General features: G+C 44.0%; 1 protein-coding gene across 2 annotated transcripts in view; it reads right to left on the bottom strand.

The window, feature by feature from the left end:
- LOC137535620 (oocyte zinc finger protein XlCOF7.1-like) overlaps positions 1-18,825 on the bottom strand; it is a 66,356-nt gene that overhangs the window by 11,051 nt on the left and 36,480 nt on the right. The window lies entirely within an intron of this gene.

Here is an 18,825-nt window from a genome sequence, read left to right as displayed (position 1 = left end):
CCCATAATTCCCAGCACCTCTCACCACCCAGACACGCCCCTTGTGTTACTGGATAATATCCCATAATTCCCAGCACCTCTCACCATCCAGACACCCCCCTTGTGTTACTGGATAATGTCCCATAATTCCCTGCTCACCACCCAGACACGCCCCTTGTGTTACTGGATAATATCCCATAATTCCCAGCACCTCTCACCACGCAGACACGCCCCTTGTGTTACTGGATAATATCCCATAATTCCCAGCACCTCTCACCACGCAGACACGCCCCTTGTGTTACTGGATAATATCCCATAATTCCCTGCTCAGCACCCAGACACACCTCTTGTGTTACTGGATAATATCCGATAATTCCCAGCACCTCTCACCACGCAGACACGCCCCTTGTGTTACTGGATAATGTCCCATTATTCCCAGCCCCTCTCATCACCCAGACACGCCCCTTGTGTTACTGGATAATGTCCCATAATTCCCAGCACCTCTCACCACCCAGACACGACCCTTGTGTTACTGGATAATATCCCATACGTCCCAGCATCTCTCACCACCCAGACACGCCCCTTGTGTTACTGGATAATATCCCATAATTCCCAACACCTCTCACCCCCCCAGACACGCCCCTTGTGTTACTGGATAATGTCCCATAATACCCAGCACCTCTCACCACCCAGACGCCCCTTGTGTTACTGGATAATGTCCCATAATTCCCTGCTCACCACCCAGACACGCCCCTTGTGTTACTGGATAATATCCCATAAGTCCCAGCATCTCTCACCACCCAGACACGCCCATTGTGTTACTGGATAATGTCCCATAATTCCCTGCTCACCACCCAGACACGCCCCTTGTGTTACTGGATAATGTCCCATAATTCCCAGCACCTCTTACCACCCCGACACACCCCTTGTGTTACTGGATAATGTCCCATAATTCCCAGCACCTCTCACCACCCAGACACGCCCCTTGTGTTACTGGATAATGTCCCATAATTCCCAGCACCTCTCACCTCCCAGACACACCCCTTGTGTTACTGGACAATGTCCCATAATTCTCAGCACCTCTCACTACCCAAACACACCCCTTGTGTTACTGGATAATGTCCCATAATTCCCTGCTCACCACCCAGACACGCCCCTTGTGTTACTGGATAATGTCCCATAATTCCCAGCACCTCTCACCACCCAGACACGCCCCTTGTGTTACTGGATAACGTCCCATAATTCCCAGCACCTCTCACCACCCAGACACTCCCCTTGTGTTACTGGATAATGTCACATAATTCTCAGCACCTCTCACTACCCAAACACACCCCTTGTGTTACTGGATAATGTCCCATAATTCCCTGCTCACCACCCAGACACGCCCCTTGTGTTACTGGATAATGTCCCATAATTCCCAGCACCTCTCACCACCCAGACACTCCCCTTGTGTTACTGGATAATGTCACATAATTCTCAGCACCTCTCACTACCCAAACACACCCCTTGTGTTACTGGATAATGTCCCATAATTCCCTGCTCACCACCCAGACATGCCCCTTGTGTTACTGGATAATGTCCCATAATTCCCAGCACCGCTTATCACCCAGACACGCCCCTTGTGTAACTGGATAATGTCCCATAATTCCCTGCTCACCACCCAGACACGCCCCTTGTGTTACTGGATAATGTCCCATAATTCCCAGCACCTCTCACCACCCAGACACGCCCCTCGTGTTACTGGATAATATCTCATAATTCCCAGCACCTCTCACCACCCAGACACACCCCTTGTGTTACTGGATAATGTCCCATAATTCCCAGCACCTCTCACCACCCAGACACACCCCTTGTGTTACTGGATAATATCCCATAATTCCCTGCTCACCACCCAGACACGCCCCTTGTGTTACTGGATAATATCCCATAATTCCCTGCTCACCACCCAGACACGCCCCTTGTGTTACTGGATAATGTACCATAATTCCCTGCTCACCACCCAGACACGCCCCTTGTGTTACTGGATAATGAAAGGATGTGTAGGTATATATGTATATATATATGTATATATATATTAGTATATAGTATAGTATAGTATATAGATCAATTTCATATACAAGCATACATGTATCTGATCAATGTGATATTACCGTCTTTCCCCTAAAGTAAAACATCCTCTCATTATAAGACCTAGCAGGCCTTTCAATCATTCTCTAAATATAAGACATTCTCCGAAAATAAGACCTAGCCCCAGCCTACATTACATGCCCAGCTGCAGCCCACATGACATGTTATTAGATGTATTTTAACTTGCTGTCCTGCTTGCTATCCGGTTGTCTCTGCGAGGTCTCCGGGACACTCGCTATTCAATGCAGGCTGATTAAATCTCCTTCAGTCAGCTCTGTGCCATTATTGTTACAAGCTCCGATATTAAAGCCTTGTAATTGGATGAAGCAGTCTGGGAGGCGGGATCATGCTCCGTTTTTGGGCCAATCACTGCACTCGCTGCTACACAGCGAGTGCAATGATTGGCCCAATAACGGAGCCATGATCCCACCTCCCAGCCAGGCTGCTTCATCCAATTACAAGGCTTTAATACCGGAGCTTGAACTGTTCTGCGGCGTGCTTACACAGCTTCTTACACAGGCGGCCAGCATGGGGGACACGTCATGTCATCCTTGCACACAGCATGTTTATCAACTGTGTGCAGGGATGACATGAAAGGTGCTGGATCGGCACTGTGACATTACGTTAAGGAGCAGGCAGAGGTGGCCGGCATGGGGACAAATCGCGCAGTGCCGATCAGGCACCTGACATGTCATCCTTGCACACAGCATGTTTATCAACTGTGTGCAGGGATGACATGACAGGTGCCTGATCGACACTGTAACTGCACAATAAACAGCAATAAAAGGGGGCCAGCATGGGGACACTTCCTGCAGTGCCGATCAGGCACTTGTCATGTCATCCCTGCACACAGTTGATAAACATGCTGTGTGCAAGGATAACATGTCAGGTGCCTGATCGGCACTGTAACAGTACAATAAGCAACAATAAGAGGCGGACAGCATGGGGACACATCATGTAGTGCTGATCAGGCACCTGACATGTCATCTTTGCACACATCAGGTTTATAAACTGTGTGCAGGGATAACATGACAGGTGCCTGATCAGCACTGTATCAGTACAGTGAGCAGCAATAAGAGGTGGCCAGCAGCGGACACATCTGCAGTGCCAATATAAGACATCCCCTGAAAATAAGCCCTAGCACACTTTCTGGAGCAAAAATTAATATAAGACACTGTCTTATTTTCGGGGAAACACGGTAATGTGTCTATAGAACAATCAGCCACCCACACACATCTGTGCAGGAAGAGCTGGCTGCATGAAATAGAGAATAGGCAAATTCTTCTTGCTGGGCAAAACCCCTAAGTGCCCTAAATGGGGACACCTGGAAGGTCATAAATAACATATTTCCCCGTGATCATTGAACTGTGTTATTTCTTGTAAATCACATGACTTTCTGTAATTATGGTGACATATGATGATATACTGCGCATGAGCAAATCCTGTATTGAGTAGGATATAAGGAAAGTAATTGCAGTAAAGAACTAGCATATTGTGTGCTCACATTCTGTGTCTGTGTGTGTTCTGTTAACCATTTTATGTCCTGGCGCCAGGAAATTAAGTAGTCTAACGCATCTGATATCTGACAAGGCCGTGACATGAACTTAAATAGATACCACTCCTTTCAGCTGGGGTCTCGCCGCGGATGGTCTTCTTCAGAATTCACGTAAGTAATATGACTATATTTCTCTTTTTGTCTTTTAAAGAGAGAGGTGTCTATATTATTTATGTGAAATTTCTGTTGATACCAAAACGAATCCGGTTTTGGAGTTTGTGTTTTTTAAAAGTATAATTTTAATTATATAGATTATAAGGTTTTTAGAAGGCCTTGGTTTAAAAAAAAAAAATATTAGGGAGAAGGGACTTTTGGTAAGTCCAATAGGGCTTCTCTTAGTAGGTCTAAGGGAAATATAGATTTTTTTTGGGAAAAATCTAACAAATTTGAAGTCTGATCAACTTCAATAAATATTTTCTTTTGGCAAGAAAATAGTGTTCATTTGGGTAATGAACAGGGCACCATGTGGTATGGATTTTTTGGTACTTGTAGTTCTTCTTAGGTTTTGAATGGGTTTATTATAGTTTATTTTTGTAAGGTTTTTATAATGTCAGATAAGAATTAGATGTTTTATATTATTTGTCTGTGTTTGTTTTGTAAATAATAATCTGTTTTATTAGTAACGTTAAGGAAAAAAGTTATTAAATTCTAAGAAACAGTTTGGGTTTACTTGTAGAAAGAAAAAACCCCTAGACAAAGTTTGTTTTGTTCTCAGGAGATGAGAATTATAGAATTATTGATAAATATTAGTTATTGATAAAAATAGTGTTGATAAATTTGAAAAATATATAAATTATAATTTATCTAGATAAGAATTGTCTATTGGTACGGCAATATCTTATATGTGTATTTGACACATAGATTTAATAGAGGGCCAATAAATTACAGTATAAAACTGAAATTAGATTAATGGGTCAAAATACTGTCAAAATGTTTCCTATCCCAATCCCTAATATAGATGAAACTTATGAACCTTTATGTTGCCAGAATATCTGGGAGAAAAATATTTTGTTCATCCTTGGTTAGAATATAATATAGTATATTAGTCTTGGGCTGTCATTCCCTTGGGGGGAGAACGGAATAATAGTTCAATCTATATACAATTGGTTAAAGAACTATGTCTAACGGTGATTAGAATTATATATGTCCAAGTCTGTCTTGTTTGTGTGTTAATCTTGACTAACAGTGTGTTTTTATGTATGTTCTCCGTGTATAGGTTGCGCAAGCGATGATAAATTATTATATAAGTTGTTATAGATCCTTACTGTAGTTCTGAGAGATGATTAGTAAAATTAATATTAAAGACACTCATGGAATTCGGATAAGAACGGTCACTTACCAAAATCTACAGTATAAATTCTATGTACGTACAAAACTGGTTTCAGATGCCATATTTAACAAATATCTGGTTATACTGAGATTTGTACATTGACCGTCAGAAATTATCTGAATAAATTATGTGTCATTTTGTATAGTCCTTTGTGTAAGAGAAAAAATTTCAGAAATATAGTAATGTAATTAATTATTGCAAACTTAGGTAAAGTTCATAAGGATATAGAATAACATGTATTATAATGTATTCATATGTATTGTGTGTAAACTGACACATATGTGTGTAAATTGAGAGTTGTATTGAGTACATGTTTGTGATATGTAAGATATGGAGGAGGCACCCGCAGGGACGTAGCAATAGGGGGTACAGAGGTAGTGGCCACACCAGGGCCCTTGGTCCAGAGGGGCCCCGAAGGGTCCACCCTCTATCACAGTATTAGCTCTCTATTGGTCCTGTAGTGGTAATAATCAATTCTATAGATGCTTTGAATAGTAGTAATCCTTAGCACACTGTTCCCCATTCCCTTCTTGCACCTCTGACACTGTGCTTGTCCTTGGCAAGTTTTGGTGCGCTGTATTAATTGCTATGTATAAAGTTCTTGGGGTGGGGGCATGTAAAACCTGCCCTAGGGCCCACAGCTCCTTAGTTACGTCACTGGGCACCCGTGAAAGTATGTGTTGAAACTATGGGTATATCTGCCTCATAAAATAGGTTTTCTTCTTTCTTATTAGGAGATTACTTCTTTAAATCATTTAGTCTCAAGTAATTAGACAGGCATGTGTCCCCCTAAAGAAACTATGCATTCCTTTGAATAATGATTTTGATCTATATGTATGTGAATGAAGTTTTCCATATTGCAGAATAGATTTTTGGAATTTTTATATCATGACCAAAAGAGGTTCAGGTTTTTTTCATAGGTAACATAGTGAGATCATATATCATAGTTTGGGGCCAATTTGGAAGGGAGCCGGTTGAGTTGTCTGTGTTTTTTTGGGGTGAGGAAACTGGAGTGCCTGGGGGAAACCCATGCAGAAACGGGGAGAACATGCGGACTCCCTGCAGATGTTCACAACAAGAAAAAACTAGTTCCTGGAACTCACAGGTATTGAACTATGAATACCACAATATCGTGGGAGCATGGGGCTGGCAATGGCTAAACCAGAAACAACAATCAAAAGGACAGACCCTGCTTCACATTCAGTAGAAAAAGTTTATTAAAGCATGAAAAACATCACTGCATAAGCACCATAGTGTTACTTTAAAATCATACTTCACTGCTGGTGTAAACAAGCGCAGCCGGCTGGGCTCACACATGCACCTTCCACTTGTATCACATCAGTCACACCCGGGATCCCTTCACTCATCCACTGTATAGCAGGGGACTATCTATAAGTACAGCAAGCCAGAGTTCAGCAAAATTCCAAGCAAGGAGATGTAACAAACCCTGCATAGGGCTTAGCAAAGCCAGTAGAAGCACATGCAGGTCACAGAGGGCGAGGGTAAAGCATGGATTCATGCAGCTGATGGAAAGCGTGTGCACACGTGTTTTGCCAGCCAGTGATCTCTCCAGCCACACAGACCTTCTCTTGTATGTCCTCCCACACGGTCAGCCGGCGCCAGGCTCCATGGTAGGCTTCATGCAGGGTGTGTGGTCGGGCAAAGCTTGGTAGTCAGTGAAGACCTCACTGACTACCAAGCGCTGCCTGACACCCAGGACCCTGGCTGCCCTGCTGAGCATGTGGACTGCCCAGGGGAGTGAAAGCTGCCTGCTAAGAGACTGCCATGTTCCTGATACAGTAGATGGGAGATGACCAGAAACTGTTCCTGAGTGGTGAGAGCCTCAGTGAGGCAGATTCAAGCTGGTTTATTGCAATTCCATGCTTCAGGCTTTATGAATCTATGCTTTACCCTCGCCCTCTGTGACCTGCATGTGCTTCTACTGGCTTTGCTAAGCCCTATGCAGGGTTTGTTACATCTCCTTGCTTGGAATTTTGCTGAACTCTGGCTTGCTGTACTTATAGATAGTCCCCTGCTATACAGTGGATGAGTGAAGGGATCCCGGGTGTGACTGATGTGATACAAGTGGAAGGTGCATGTGTGAGCCCAGCCGGCTGCGCTTGTTTACATCAGCAGTGAAGTATGATTTTAAAGTAACACTATGGTGCTTATGCAGTGATGTTTTTCATGCTTTAATAAACTTTTTCTACTGAATGTGAAGCAGGGTCTGTCCTTTTGATTGTTGTCCCTGCAGATGTTGACCAGGCAGAGATTTGAATAACATTGTAAGGCGATAGCACTGGCTGCTACGTCACCGTGTTACATTAGTTTCATGGTGTAAAGTGAATTGAGTTTTTAGTACAACCATAATTCCCTTAGTTTAAAGTGGATTAATTAAGTAATGGCGTTTTGTCACCCAGACTTATACAAGTGAGTAGAGTTAAATCATTTCCCCATGGCATGGTAGTTTGCCATAAGTTTGATAGAATAATGTTCATATTTGAACAGAATTTATATAGCTTGTAACTTTGAAGCATATAGATTCAAATGATTTACTCAATAGTTCTCCATGGATAAGTTCCTTCTTGAATATTGTATCATAGTTGGTAGGCTGTATTTTTTATAAATCGCAGCAGAAAAGGCATTTAATGGTGTTTGCAACTCATTTTTGAAGTGTTACTGGCTGTTGTAACTAAGCTGTGTCTGACCCAGTGCAAGAAAGTCTTAACCTAGAGGTTAATAAGAGAACTGCTCCTCCTCCAAGCCACACTGATAAAGCACAGTTATTGTAACTTCAATATTTCTGAATGCCATGCAACTGTTGGAAAAATAATGCATTGTATACCGTCTGTACTTATATATGTAAGTATATGTAAGTAGAAAAAAACAAAGTCTTGTAAAAGTAATACCTTTTAATGGCTAAATGATAAAGTTAAATAATGCAAGCTTTCTGGGATCTAGTCCCCTTCTTCAGGCATATTTCTAGATGTTACCTGTAGTAAAACACGGATGCAGGGAAGCTGCATGAAGATGGCAGTTGTACTGGTTGCTGTTTAGCAGTTAGATGTCAGGTGATCAGCAGGCTGGAGCCAGTGAGCTTATGCAAGCAAACATGAAATCTAGCAGGTTTCTGAAGATAGTGAAGCCAAGTCAATCATGTTACATAAGGAGTCATGAATCCCATTCCACAATTTAAACCTTCTGTTAATGTCTTGAACATTTTCATAAATTTGTACTCAGAAATCTTTCTTGCTTGTTCATTTTTGAAGTTACCCTTAAGAATAAATACTTTTAGATTTTGCATGCTGTGTCCTGGTTTGCAGAAGTGTTGGCCCACTGGTGTGTCCATTTTACCCTCATTAATTTTAAAGCGGTGATGGTTCATTCTTGTGCGCAGTTTTTGTCCTGTTTCTCCTATATAGATACCTCTTGAGGGGCATTTCATGCAGCGTATCATGTATACAACATGGATGATAAACATCCATCTACCGTAAACCAACTGACCGGCATATTTACCTCAAGTGGAATAGTTTCCACCCGGAACACACCAAAAAATCTATTGTTTACAGCCAGGCTCTGAGGTATAACCGAATATGTTCTGTTTCAGAGGACAGAGACAGACAACTTATGTCACTACGTAAAATATTCATAGATCAGGGATATCATCCACGAATCGTTGATGATCAAATACACAGAGCAACTTTAAAATCTAGAGAGGAACTATTGAAATACACCCCAGAGACTGAAAACAACAGAGTCCCAATAGTGGTCACCTACAACCCAAGATTAAAGACACTGAAGAAGATATCGAAAGCCCTGCAACCGATACTTCATAAAGACAAACGCCTGAAAGAAGTTTTTCCTGATTTACCAATGCTTGCTTTCAGACAACCTCCCAATTTGAGACAAATGATTATCAGAAGTGCATTATCTACACCAGATACTCCAGGCACATTACCCTGTAATAACACAAGGTGTGAGACCTGCCCTTATATCTTGTGCACAAGCCAAATACAAATACCAAACTCACAGAAATATCATCAAATATCAGACCAATTTTCCTGCGAGTCATCCAATGTTGTATACATGATATGCTGCATGAAATGCCCCTCAAGAGGAATCTATATAGGAGAAACCGGACAAAAACTGTGCACAAGAATGAACCATCACCGCTTTAAAATTAATGAGGGTAAAATGGACACACCAGTGGGCCAACACTTCTGCAAACCAGGACACAGCATGCAAAATCTAAAAGTATTTATTCTTAAGGGTAACTTCAAAAATGAACAAGCAAGAAAGATTTCTGAGTACAAATTTATGAAAATGTTCAAGACATTAACAGAAGGTTTAAATTGTGGAATGGGATTCATGACTCCTTATGTAACATGATTGACTTGGCTTCACTATCTTCAGAAACCTGCTAGATTTCATGTTTGCTTGCATAAGCTCACTGGCCCCAGCCTGCTGATCACCTGATATCTAACTGCTAAACAGCAACCAGTACAACTGCCATCTTCATGCAGCTTCCCTGCATCAGTGTTTTACTACAGGTAACATCTAGAAATATGCCTGAAGAAGGGGACTAGATCCCAGAAAGCTTGCATTATTTAACTTTATCAGTTAGCCATTAAAAGGTATTACTTTTACAAGACTTTGTTTTTTTCTACTTACATATATTGGTATGATTGTGGAAGGTATGATGGAATGAGAGTGCAATGACTAATGGTACTAATGGTAATGGAAGAATGAAAAATGGGAATTCATTATGGTGTAAAAATGCATTGGGAATTTATCCTCTCTGCCATGTATGGAGTCACATACTCGCACGGGTACAGCGACACGACGTCATGCAAACGGGGTATTGTGAGAGATCTGTAGGGATCATAGAAAGAACTAGTATGGATCATAGAAAGAACATTCTAGTATGGTTAAATCTGAAGGTAGCCATCATTGCAGTTGTCCTGCTAGTCCTGACCTTGAAAGAGTATCTATGGCAGCGGTTACTATTAGTTACATCTTTTTCTGCTTTGATTTGTAGTGTGTCTGTATAGATATTTACCATTACTGTGGTAAAAAGTCGATTAGCTAACATTCCCTTCCCCTACTAAATCAGAGCTGTATCTGTTTGTCTGAGCAAGCATAACAGGCTTTGGTCAGTATGATTGGTGTGATGGACTACAATTTCACAGCAACACAGTTGCCTTGAGCAACCGGATTGGTATATTTAATATGGGATAATTGGAAGGCCAGAGATGTTGATGGTCTCATGCAGCCTTGTTCCCTAGTCTCCTGCTGTGATCTGTGCATTCCCTTTCACAGATATGTCCTGTACTGAGGCCTGTAGCTACGTTTGACTTGCTTGGTGAGTTCTGGCAGTACTCCTGTAAGGCCTGAGCGACATAATGGAGCAAGGGCCTCTTGGGACTTTGTGGCCACACAAAATACAGGTTGTGATATTGCTTGTGTATTTGCATAGGTTTATGCACTTGGTTTTCTGTGGTACTGCTCTTTCCCTCCTTTCTTTCAGGGGCCGGCTGGTGATATCTGAAGCTGTCAGGTATCTGGGCAAAGAGCACCTGGAGATAACCCTGATTGGCAGCTGTCAGAAGGAGTGGGGTTATCGGCAGCCAATGAACTGTGAGCTCCTGTCACAGATCAGTGTGGGATGTCATTCTCTCCTCAGTTTCGGTCAGGACAAGCTGCGATCCAGTCCTGCTGTCAGCTCTCCTGCAGAATTCTCCTTTGAACCTTTTTAGATTCTTTCATTTAATTTATTTCTTAATTTATTTATTTCTTTTACAGTTACCCTCCATCCTGCCTATTTATTATTTATTGGGAGGATTTTAATTTTGTTTTTCCCTATGGATGAAACTTTATCGAGACTGGCCGCCGTTGCCAGATCTGAGGGGGGCGAGGAGCTTTTGAAAAGGATCCTGGACGCAATTGCCCCCGCACAATCTATCTCCTCTGCTGTTCCGGCTACTCCTATGGACATTTCTGTCTCTCCCCAGCAGCCCCTGCCATCATCTACCCCGACCAACCTGTTGCAGGCTCTGTCTGCGGTGGAGCGGCCGCACAAGCCGCCAAAAGGTCGCTCCAGGAAGGATCTGCACGCCCAGGACCTCCTTTCTGCTGCCGGAGCGGGCGCCGGATACTCGGAGGCCCCGCCGGCGAAGAGAGCAAAGAAACCCAGGTGGCCCTATTCTCCCGATGTCCGGGGAGCTAGTTCCAGGAACACTGCGCCCACAGGAAGTGGTCGCAGTAGTAAGGGCGGAAGTGGGCGCAGTCAGGTGACCAGCGGGCGCCATCTTGCCGCGGATCTGAGGTCTGTTTGCGCTCCAGCGCTCTCCTCCGCCCCCTCTCCACGGAATTCCGCCTCGGCCTCTTCTGCTGGCCCCGCACTGACCCCTCAGCAGCCCACTCCTCCTCCTTTTCCTCCAGCAACATCCGCGGGCACCTCCGCTGCCATCTCTTCGGCTCTTCCGGCTTCTGCCCCACCGGTTCTTCCCCATCTTGCGGATTTTCCCAGCACTTCCATCAGCGCATCTCCACTGCTCTGCACACCTGCCAGCATGTCAAATCCGGATCACTGGGCACAGCAACATTCTTCTGGAGGCCTCATGGGGGCTGCCTGCCAATCAGGGGCCCCCCTTTCCACATCCAGGCAAGATCAAGGTTTTCTCCCTGTAGCTGATGCCAGACCTGCTGGCACAGGGAACCAGGACGGGCATCTTCCTGCTGCTGGGGAGGCTGTCGCTGGCCACAGGGATTCCAGCTCTTCTGATGACGAGCCATCTCTTCCTAGACACGGTGAGAACAGGGGTGAAAGCAGGGTGGGTTTGTCTGATAGGCTAGATGTGGTAGTTGATTGTTTAAAACAAGTAATTGAGAGATTGCCTGTTTCTACTGCTGTTTCTAGTTCTGCTTCACCTGCTGCTGCCTGGGTACCCCCAGGCAATCAAGTTAACCCTGCTCCCTTGCCTTTGAATTTTCCTTCATCACTGGAGTTTGGTAATTTTGCTCCTCCTGTTATCAGGTCTGGCGTTTCAGAGCTGTTTTACAAGGAGGCTTTACCCTGTGTTTCTTCTCCACTTGGTTATCATTTACCTCTTGCGGTGAAGGAAAAGATCTGGCGGGGCGAGCACGTGGATCTGCTTTCTTTACTTCCGTTTAGTAAGGACTATCTTTCAAAGGATAAGAAGGAGGAGGAAGACAGGCGTAGACCTGTAACTAGGTCTTTCAATAACTGGCTTCAAGCATTTTTAATTCTTGCCAGTGTAATAGTTGAGAAGCAGCCAGAGCATGCGGCAGGTTTATTTCAGCATATGGACGCTGTTTTCGAGGCCCAGCGGCAGTACGGAGGGATGGCTTGGTTTACCTATGATGATGCTTATCGTCAGAAGATGTCCATCTATCCCTCCCTGCGATGGGGCTCGAAGGATGTCAGCTTATGGATCAGCATACTCTTACCGCAGCGCGCGCAATCTCCTAAGTCTAACGCCCAGAGCGGGAATGCGGGTAATGTTACTTTTAAGAAAGGCTTCTGTCATGCCTTTAACGAATCACAGTGTAAATTCGCGGCGAACTGCCGATACAAGCACGAGTGCGTTAATTGCGGCGGCCTCCACCCCGCGGCGCGTTGTTATAAAAAAGTAGCAGCCACCGTCCAGGGCTCCACTAAGGAGTCCTTTCTTCGGAGCGCGGACGCCGGTGAAGCTCATCGAGCTAATCCCGTGGCTCGAGCGCTTCCCAAACCGGGAGATCAGCACATTTCTGCTTAATGGCTTTGCGAACGGTTTTTATATTCCCCCATTTACAGGATCTGGCTGTTCATGGGTTGAGAACCTAAAATCGACTAAAAATTTGACAGCTGTAGTCCAATCTAAAATTGACAAGGAGATTGCAGCAGGCAGGGTAGCTGGGCCATTTTCATCGCCACCGTTTACGGATTTTAGATTGTCACCCTTGGGAATTGTGCCAAAGAAAGAGCCAGGCGAATGGCGTTTAATTCATCACTTATCTTTTCCCAAGGGTGACTCTCTAAATGACTCCATTCAAACGCATTTAAGATCTGTCTCTTACCTATCCTTCGATCAGGCTGTATCGGTGATCCGCGGTTTCGGTAAAGGTGCACTGCTAGCCAAAACAGATATTAAGTCAGCGTTTCGTTTGCTCCCGATTTGGTCGGGAGGTTTCAATTCCCTCGGTTTTCAATTTAACGGTCGTTTTTATTTCGATATGTGCCTCCCCATGGGCTGTACCCTGTCCTGTTTTTATTTTGAAATTTTTGCAACTTTCCTAGAATGGGTGGTTCAGCAAGTGTGTCGTTCCGGTGCGGCGTTACACTATCTTGATGATTTTTTGTTCGTCGGGTCCTCCGGTTCTGACGAAGCGCTTAAATTATTTTTAACTTTTAGTGACATAGCAGAGAAATTTGGCGTTCCGGTTGCGGAAGAAAAATCGGTTTTACCGACCACGGAATTGGTTTTTCTCGGAATTACCATAGATACGGTTTTAATGGAATATCGTTTACCCCCTGAAAAAATTTCGGTTTTAAAGTCAGTGCTGAACCACCTCTTAGGCAAGTCAAAAGCGACAGTCAAGGAGTTGCAAGAACTCCTGGGCCGTCTAGCTTTTGCGAGTCGCATTATGCCCATGGGGAGAGTTTTCTCGAGGCGCACGGCGCGATTGCTGTCGGGTTTAAAGATTCCGTCATGGCACGTTCGTTTGACCAGAGACGTGAAAGAAGACCTGCTGGTGTGGCATAGCTTCCTGATCAATTATAACGGAAGGTCTATGTGGCAGGAGGAGTTTATAAAAGACGATCAGATGGATTTATTTACCGATGCAGCCGGATCTATCGGGTATGGTGCATATTGGAAGGGCCACTGGAGTGCTGAACAGTGGCCAGTGTCATGGATCGAGCAGGGATATGTTAAAAACATCGTTCTTTTGGAACTTTTTCCAGTATTGGTGGCATTGTCGATTTGGGGTAGATCATTTGCAAACAAACGGATTCTGCTCCAATCGGACAATAAGGGAGTGGTCTATGCAATCAACTGCCTTACATCTAAATCCCTCCCTGTGTTGCGTGTTCTTAGGCAATTAGTCCTGCTCTGTCTTAATTTTAACGTGTGGTTAAAAGCTGTACATCTACCCGGTAAGTCCAATCTGATTGCCGATGCTTTATCCCGGCAGCAGCTCTCCACATTCAGGGTGTTGGCGCCGTCGGCGGACGAAGAAGGAATGCCGTGCCCGGCGCACTTATGGACATTGATTGGGACTTTATAGCAGCTTCTGTTCGTAAATCACTGTCTGCAAAAACATGGGCTGATTATTCAGCTGCATGGCAGGACTGGTGCAGCTACGCTGGGCTGTTTCAAAAGTCGCCATTCGCTGATGAAGTTGAGTTGGTGTTATCTTTTGTTTGTTCCAAAGTGTCTCTAGGGGTCTCAATCCCATCGTTACAGCGGAAACTTTGCGGTATCTCCTTTTTCAGGAAGCTTCATCATTCGCCCCCGTGCACAGACTACTGTCTAGTGAAGCAGATGATGAAGGGCTTCCGTTCGGGTCTTTCGGTGCCGGACGGTAGGCGTCCGATTTCTTTCGAGCTGTTGGGCGACTTGTTGCTTATTCTTCCTTTGATTTGCTCTTCGGAATATGAAGTCCGGCTTTTTCGAGCGGCTTTTTCTTTAGCCTTTTTCGGAGCCCTGCGCATCTCAGAATTGGTTTGCTAAAGCCAAATCTGAGCATTCCGGCCTTCGCCCCCAAGATGTGTCGTTGTCAAATACGGCGGTTCAAATTTTCGTCAAGAAGTCTAAAACGGATAGGGCCGGTCGGGGGGTTTGGCTTACACTTTTTAAGTTAGATGGTTCTTCGTCGTGCCCAGTGCGTTTGGTAAGCGAATTTTCCGGTATCCGTTCGTCGTCTCCTTCTTTTCTTTCCCACGCCGACGGGTCGGCGCTTTCAATTTTTCAGTTTAGAGCCATACTCGGTAAATGTATGAATACGCTGGGATTGCAGGCTTTTAAATTCTCAAGTCACTCTTTCCGAATTGGGGCAGCCACAGAAGCTGCGAGATTGGGATTGTCGGAATCCACAATTAAAAAGATAGGCAGATGGGAGTCCCATAGGTATAGGTTATATGTTCGTCCTTCTTTGGTGGTTTAGAATAACTTGTTTTCTTTCCTAGGTCTCAAGCAGGTGGTGTGGATTATCGGCCACTCTTTTATCTTTTGGGCAAGACGAAGGGCTAAGGAGAGGCCTTATACGGACAACCTGGACTTAGACTGTGACTCTTTCCAGATATATTGGAAGGGTTGTAGGGGTATGAGATGGGAAGCCCTGTTGCCCAAACTAGTTTGCCTTTTAGACGATTGGCCGGTCCCTGACATCTTACTAATCCATTTAGGGGGAAACGACCTGGGAAAAGTCAAAACTTTAAATCTTCTGGCCAGGATGCGTCGGGATTTTCTGCAGATTCGCATGATTTTTCCGAACACGGTTTTGGTCTTTTCCGAAATTGTCCCTCGTTTGTTATGGTACGTCTCTCCCAATAAGCGTTTTTTCGACAAAATTAGGAAGCGGGTAAATTGGGCCATGTATAAATTTCTCCCTTCGGTCGGAGGCTTTTCCTACAGGCATATTGATTTGGAAGGGGGGGTCCCGGGTTTGTATAGGAAGGATTTGGTCCACTTGTCCCCGATTGGGGTTGACATTTTTAATATGGAGCTGCAAAATATGGTTGAGAGGGCCGTGGGCTGGGGTGCCAGGCGATAGCCTGGCTGGTGGCGGTAAAAGTTGCCCACGGTGGTGGGCGGGCTAAGTACTTTAGAAGTTGTTCGACTATGATGTGTGTTTGGATATGCTTAACTTTGGATTATTTATGTTTTTTACAGTTTTAATACAGTTAAGGTTGAATTAATATTTAAAGTATTTCATTGAATAAAAGTATCGAACAACTTTAATTTGAAAACCGCAATAAACAACGCCTTACGGCCAATTTTTATCCACTAAGTTGGTGTGTTTAGTTATATTTAATATTTTATTTTGGGTATGTGCCTCTTAAGTCCCATGTAAGGCCTGAACGACATAATGGAGCAAGGGGCTCTTGGGACTTTGTGGCCACACAAAATACAGGTTGTGATATTGCTTGTGTAATTGCATAGGTTCTTATGCACTTGGTTTTCTGTGGTACTGCTCTTTCCCTCCTTTCTTTCAGGGGCCGGCTGGTGATATCTGAAGCTGTCAGGTATCTGGGCAAAGAGCACCTGGAGATAATCCTGATTGGCAGCTGTCAGAAGGAAAGGGGTTATCGGCAGCCAATGAACTGTGAGCTCCTGTCACAGATCAGTGTGGGATGTCATTCTCTCCTCAGTTTCTGTCAGGACAAGCTGCGATCCCCCTCCCACCCTCCCTCTTCTTGGACTTTCTGGACTGTCGTAGGCTATTGCCTTTATTGGCGGTAAAAGTTGCCCACGGTGGTGGGCGGGCTAAGTACTTTAGAAGTTGTTCGACTATGATGTGTGTTTGGATATGCTTAACTTTGGATTATTTATGTTTTTTACAGTTTTAATACAGTTAAGGTTGAATTAATATTTAAAGTATTTCATTGAATAAAAGTATCGAACAACTTTAATTTGAAAACCGCAATAAACAACGCCTTACGGCCAATTTTTATCCACTAAGTTGGTGTGTTTAGTTATATTTAATATTTTATTTTGGGTATGTGCCTCTTAAGTCCCATGTATTTCTGATCTCAGCCTCTGTACTCTGGGCATTAAGGCCTGAGTATGATTGTAGTCGGGTTGGTGTTATCTTTCCACCCCCTGTTTTAACAGGAATGTGTAACTTAGAGTGAATACTACAGAGATAAATTTTTGCCCACTATGATGCTAGCTCTGCCTGCTTTAGGTATTGGCTTTAGTATAGTCATCTTCTTCCTTTGGAAGAAATGACCAAAGGGGGGACTGAAAGGATGTGTAGGTATATATGTATATATATATTAGTATATAGTATAGTATATAGATCAATTTCATATACAAGCATACATGTATCTGATCAATGTGATATTAATGTGTCTATAGAACAATCAGCCACCCACACACATCTGTGCAGGAAGAGCTGGCTGCATGAAATAGAGAATAGCCAAATTCTTCTCTCTGGGCAAAACCCAAAAGTGCCCTAAATGGGGACACCTGGAAGGTCATAAATAACATATTTCCCCGTGATCATTGAACTGTGCTATTTCTTGTAAATCACATGACTTTCTGTAATTATGGTGACATATGATGATATACTGCGCATGAGCAAATCCTGTATTGAGTAGGATATAAGGAAAGTAATTGCAGTAAAGAACTAGCATATTGTGTGCTCACATTCTGTGTCTGTGTGTGTTCTGTTAACCATTTTATGTCCTGGCGCCAGGAGATTAAGTAGTCTAACGCAGTGTTTCTCAACATTTTATCGGTGTGTACCCCTTTTAAAACGCTGTACTCATCAAGTACCCCCTAGCATAGTAAACATTATCACAAGTACCCCTTGACAAATCTAAAAAAAAATCTATATTTAAATCATAGCACATAATTGGTTCTAAACAATTTCCAAGCATTTACTATTGCTTTTAATTAGCTAAAATACTAATTTGGTGTTATTGAAATAAGATTTATCATTATCTAAAACTCTAAATTTGTTATATTTGGTTAAGTAAATCAAGCCCGAGTACCCCCTGTAACCATCAGAAGTACCCCCTGGGGTACGCGTACCACATGTTGAGAACCTAGGGTCTAACGCATCTGATATCTGACAAGGCCGTGACATGAACTTAAATAGATACCACTCCTTTCAGATAATATCCCATAATTCCCAGCATCTCTCACCACCCAGACAAGCCCCTTGTGTTACTGGATAATCTTCCATAATTCCCAGCACCTCTCACCACCCAGACATGCCCCTTGTGTTACTGGATAATGTCCCATAATTCCCAGCACCTCTCTCCACCCAGACACACCCCTTGTGTTACTGGATAATGTCCCATAATTACCAGCACCTCTCACCACCCAGACACGACCCTTGTGTTACTGGATAATGTCCCATAATTCCCAGCACCTCTCACCACCCAGACACGACCCTTGTGTTACTGGATAATGTCCCATAATTCCCAGCACCTCTCACCACCCAGACATGCCCCTTGTGTTACTGGATAATGTCCCATAATTCTCAGCACCTCTCACTACCCAAACACACTCCTTGTGTTACTGGATAATGTCCCATAATTCCCTGCTCACCACTCAGACACGCCCCTTGTGTTACTGGATAATGTCCCATAATTCCCAGCACCTCTCACCACCTAGACACGCCCCTTGGGTTACTGGATAATGTCCCATAATTCCCAGCACCTCTCTCCACCCAGACACACCCCTTGTGTTACTGGATAATGTCCCATAATTACCAGCACCTCTCACCACCCAGACACACCCCTTGTGTTACTGGATAATATCCCATAATTCCCAGCACCTCTCACCACCCAGACACGCCCCTTGTGTTACTGGATAATGTCCCATAATTCCCAGCACCTTTCACCACCCAGACACGCCCCTTGTGTTACTGGATAATGTCCCATAACTCCCAGCACCTCTCTCTACCCAGACACGCCCCTTGTGTTACTGGATAATGTCCCATAATTCCCTGCTCACCACCCAGACACGCCCCTTGTGTTACTGGATAATGTCCCATAATTCCCTGCTCACCACTTAGACACGCCCCTTGTGTTACTGGATAATGTCCCATAATACCCAGCACCTCTCACCACCCAGACACGCCCCTTGTGTTACTGG

This window comes from Hyperolius riggenbachi, chromosome 10 (genome assembly GCF_040937935.1).
Source record: "Hyperolius riggenbachi isolate aHypRig1 chromosome 10, aHypRig1.pri, whole genome shotgun sequence".
NCBI classification, from domain to species: Eukaryota; Metazoa; Chordata; class Amphibia; order Anura; family Hyperoliidae; genus Hyperolius; species Hyperolius riggenbachi.
The sequence above is the reverse complement of the archived record's forward strand: the minus strand, read 5'-3'. Positions and strand labels throughout refer to the sequence as shown.